Below are 5,434 nucleotides of genomic sequence, written 5' to 3'. Positions count from 1 at the left end.
CGGGTCCTTTCAGTTGGTATCAGAGTGGTGGTCGTAGCGAACCAGGTCTTGCATTAGTGTGTCTAACTAGTAGTTGTTAGGATGCATTAATGAGTCTGGACTTCGACCGTGCCTACATGTCAAAAGTCTTGCTTATCATTTCTAGTCGGAAATCATCTGCTTATCATCCTTAGGAAATTACCTGCTTATCATTCATAAGTCTAGACACGCTTTACTGCATTTACTGCATTGATAGTGTATAGACGAATTCTTATCTTAGCATATCTGTTATTACGAACTTTGACTGATATCTTTTCAAAGATTCTCCATAATTTACGGGATTTTGGTATTATATATACATATGTAAATTATGTATTGAAGAGTACCAAATCTAACTCCTATAATCTATTCCATACCAAAAATTCATTTTCCCCATTATACAAGATGGATTCCGCATCTAGTTCAAATTCTTCAGATTCCGACAGTTATGCCGATATGGATTTCCATTCGGGCTCCGAAAGCAGCATCACCGGAATGGATCAACCAATTTCCCATCATCTATTCTGGATGAATTAGGGATGGGTTCGTAATATACTAAATCACTGGAGACAAGAAGAAGTTGATCCATTCCATCCACCAAATTGCCCTCTTGGAGATGAACCTGAAGCACTTACCGGTGAACCTATTCGAAATAGCATTTTCTCTCTCATTTCTAGAGTATCTCGTCACGATTATATACTATCCCATATTACAAATCTTGTTCATTCGCTTGCTCCAACCGCCAATCATCCCGGTGTACTAGCAGAAGTTAACGAACTTCGCGCTCGCGTGACGGCTTTGGAGAACATGGTGCGAAGGTTGCAAACACCAGCAGCAGCACCAGCAGCATAATCAGCACCACCATCAATAACATCAACAATACCATCATCACCACTAACAAACAACATCCGCATCACACGTCTCGACATCATAATCTATCCCACAAACATCAACATCATATGCACCATAGATACCAAGGAGTACCAACAATAATGAACGATGAAGTATTGATCCATAACTTCATTGATATTCTGCGAAGAATATGTGGTTTCAAAAAGTTTTAGAGATTTCTTATTTTAGCTCAAACCGAAAAGCAAATGAGATTAATATCATATTAACTCATTAAATTCATGATTTCATCTGAAGAAAATATATATGTATATATGTTTTCATAAAGATTGTAATTAAAAGTTCTTTTGTACAAAATATTAATGGTGAAATTTTTTTTTTTAACGGGTAGGTAATGCCCAAGGAATAATTAGATTTCATCTTAATAAGTTACATTGTACATTCGTCGAAGCTGATTCAACAGTCATTTACTATCCTACTTACAACCACCGCTATACGTATCCGTTCACCGCAGAATAACCATTTTCATTCAATTTCATATTTGGATTTTGACTTTCCAGAATCCAACAAGTGGCATATGAAGAAAACATATGACAAAATAAAATCTGTTAGAAACAAACAAATTAACTATGAAAAATTTTGTTAAGAATCCACGCTAACTGTTCCAGCTAACTGTTCCTAGCTAACTGATTACATTTTATTTATCGCAGTTTATTTATCGCAATTTAATTATCGCACTTTTATTTATCGTCATTTAATTTCTGTAATTATTTTACGCACTTTAAATATCGGGACACGTATACAATGTTTTGACATATCATATCGACGCATCTATATATATTATTTGGAATCACAATAGACACTATATATATGCAGTAATGATCGAGTTCTCTATACAGGGTTGAGGTTGATTCTACAATAATATATATAGTTTGAGTTGTGATCGAGTCTGAGAGGTATACGGGTCACGACACGTATTAATTAATTCGTATATTATATATTAAACTATATATGAATTATTGGACTATTACTGTGGACTATCGACTGTGGACTAATGACATTGGACAATTAAAATGAATTAAAATATTGATTATAACATATGAAACTAAACATTTCTTCAAGATTGCCACTTGATTTCATCTTTAACCTCATTGTATCTCGACGATTACAATCAGCGTTCAAATCTATCATGATTCTTAAAAACACCTCAATCGAGAGGATAAACCAACCGCACTTCATCTACGGAAGAAAAGATTGATGCATATAGTTATGCACCTGAAAAACCCTCGGAAACTGAGTAAACGTTTGACACGTATCTGTTCTAATTCCTTTGACATTGTTATTACCGAAGATTGTTTTGCAATCCCTTTCCAAAGTAGCTAATTTTGTCACAGCTCCAGCAAGTCAACTCCGACTTTTCATCCAAAACAACTTTATTATAACCGCGATATATATGCGTACTCTTTTTTGTTACTGGGGAACCTTTTATATTCCACAATATTACCATCAGCGATTAGTTATTCTAAAAACACAATTCTCCTGAAACTACCTCGGTTTGATAACCGATGACCCAGATCAGTTAACTTTGAAAATGCTAACGAAGCAGCATGTTGTAGATGATCTTAATGGCCAAAAGTTTGATGATAAAGAAAGGAGTGTTAGGAACGCTCGATAGAAAATTTAGTACCGAAAAGCGGATTATGTGAAACTATGAAGAAAGCCGTGGACAAATCACAAAGAATAAGTTTGCCTTCAAAGAATCCAAATGATTCTGTGCCTGCTGAAATCGTTAGCAAACATCTTATTTCTCATTCTAAACCTTCACAGACAAATCTTCTTCATCATCCATTGATATTAGAAATTCTAAGATATTCTCGTATGTTCTATTATAAATATCCTCCATATTTCTGGCGATATTTTCACAACTATTCTTATCTGAGATCATTTATCTCCCCGTAATATCTGCAACATAAAAGAAACTGTGTTAGTTTCTAAATTCTGAAACCTTCGAGTTTAAAATATGAATGTTTTGAAGTAATGTTGGGAACTGAAGCATGGATTAGTATAATATAATGACACTTGATCAACGTCATTATATTACAGTAAGTCATGCTGAGTTTCTAATGAAGCATGATGATTCACAGTACCGTCATCATGTGCCATTTACACAACTCTTACATTCTATTTAATCTCTAAACATATCAAGAGAATATTTTTCTGGATAACTCGGTCTTCTCCTGGGTATTCTGGTAATTTAACAAATCAAAATCGTTCTATTACCATTTTCTTCTTAGAGCATTAGCTATGTTCATTCTGAATTTCATATCTACGAATTCCGGACCATTACTCGCTTGACTCGAAGTCGGGAAGAGAAAACGAAAGCATGAAGCACAGAAAAATAATGAAGAATATAAACTTCGATAATAACCCCGAAATTACAAACCGTGTATATCGATGTAGATAGCAATATTTAGACACGGGAGAATTAGAAACACTATAAACACAAGAGTATAGTAGAAGTAAATAGATTCTTCTAATGGTAGATGAAAAAGAAGAATGACAGATATAAAAGTTAGGAGTATATCAAGAATCAAGACTGGATGGAGCATATTGATGAATGCTTTAAAGTAAGAATCAAGGGAGAAAGAATAGAAGGTGTGAGTCGTGGAAAATAAGGAAACGAAGGGGTAAATTTATAGTGAAATATCCGACAGAGCAATCGAAACAGATTATTGCATATAATCAAAGAAGATCCTGATTTCCTTAATCACCAAAGAACCAAATCTTATTACGTAAGATTCTCTTTAAATCCCTTAAATCCCGGAAATCAATCATAACTACGTCATCGGTTAAGACGAATATATTTTACTCATCTCTCTCTTTTACGATAGTCTCATTTATATTCTTCGCATAATCGAATCGTTTTATCTACATTATTCAATGATGATAAAACTCCATTATCGCCTTATATTTGTCATGAAAACCTTTTTATTGTTATCCATAACAACCTCTATCAAATTTCGGGGACGAAATTTCTTTAACGGGTAGGTACTGTAATGACCCAGAATTTTCTGACCAAATTATACTTATGAGATTAATATTTACATAAATTAAACCATACCAACATGATAAGCAATCCAAATTGTTGAGACTTGTGTTTTTGAAAAGAGTTTTACACAACGTTTGACCGTCCAATATGACCGATGATATCACGAACTATAGAACATACGATAATTATACGTTTGTGTATATATATGTATTTATATATATTTAACATGATCTAAGGATGGTTTAACATCTCATTGTGTACTAATGACAATGAGTTATAAGTATATTTTGAAACTACTAACTTAAGTTTTCAAAACGATAACTATACGTAACATTCTTTGATATATATACTTATAATCTATAATGCTTATACATGTATCGTATATATAATGTATTTAATCACTTTTTAAGGACTTAAATACATAAAACAATATAAGTATATTCACAAAAGATAGCTATATTTGAATTCTCGTTCCGTTTCCTCAAGATTTCTATACGTATATCTAGGGTATATGTACCCGTATCATACCCAGCTTTTATACGTATTTACTATTGGTATATACACATCAAATCAACATCCTAATCAACATTATTACTGCCCTAGATATGAGGTAACTAGAATTTGTCAAGTAGTATGAATTATTAGTAAGAAAACAAAATTAGGAATCCTTTTCTTTCTTTATAAACTAAAAACATTTTTATAAATGAACACCATTTCTTCACTCCATTTTCTCATACCTACACCCTCATTTCTCTCTCAAAATACTCCTAAATTCATACTTGATCATCTCCAAGCATTTTTCCCATCATTTAGCTTCAATTACAAGCCTTAAACACCATAAGAAAACTCTTTCAAGAACATATCAAAATAACCACCCATTTGAAGAAGTTTACTTCCAACCTTTTGATCTAACTCCACCACTCTTTGATTCCAAGATTATTTCTTATATTTTGCAGTAACTTTGTCCAAGTAACTTGAGGTAGTAACCTTGTTCATAATCTTATTCAATTCATATTCATATAGCTATCTTATTTTGTAGTATAAAATTTTAACAACAAGAACATAGTTTGAATGATTTCAAACTTGTTCGCAAACTAAATAGATCCTTCTAACTTGACTTTTAAAACACTTCAAGACCTGTAATATATCATAATGATATGCTAACCTAACAAGATATAACTTAGTTTTACAAAAAACATCTTAAAAACTGAATCTACGTCGTCGGAGTGCAACCGGGGGCTGTTTTGGGTTGGATAATTAAAAACCATCTTGAACTTTGAATTGAAAGTTCATATTCTGGAAAAATGATATTTCTTATGAATATGTTAACACATAAAAATTTCATGGTTTAACTCAAAGTGTAAGTATTTTTAGAAAAATGATCATTAAATGTTGTTTTTATGATGGAAAATGATCACTTTCATAAGTTTCACCAAAGTTTGACCTATAACCTATGATTTTGAATACGAACTAAGGTATTTTCAGTTCATATTCTTAAAATTTGACTCGATCCAAGGA

This window comes from Rutidosis leptorrhynchoides, chromosome 1 (genome assembly GCF_046630445.1).
Source record: "Rutidosis leptorrhynchoides isolate AG116_Rl617_1_P2 chromosome 1, CSIRO_AGI_Rlap_v1, whole genome shotgun sequence".
Classification (NCBI taxonomy): Eukaryota; Viridiplantae; Streptophyta; class Magnoliopsida; order Asterales; family Asteraceae; genus Rutidosis; species Rutidosis leptorrhynchoides.
Note: the sequence above shows the minus strand (reverse complement) of the source record.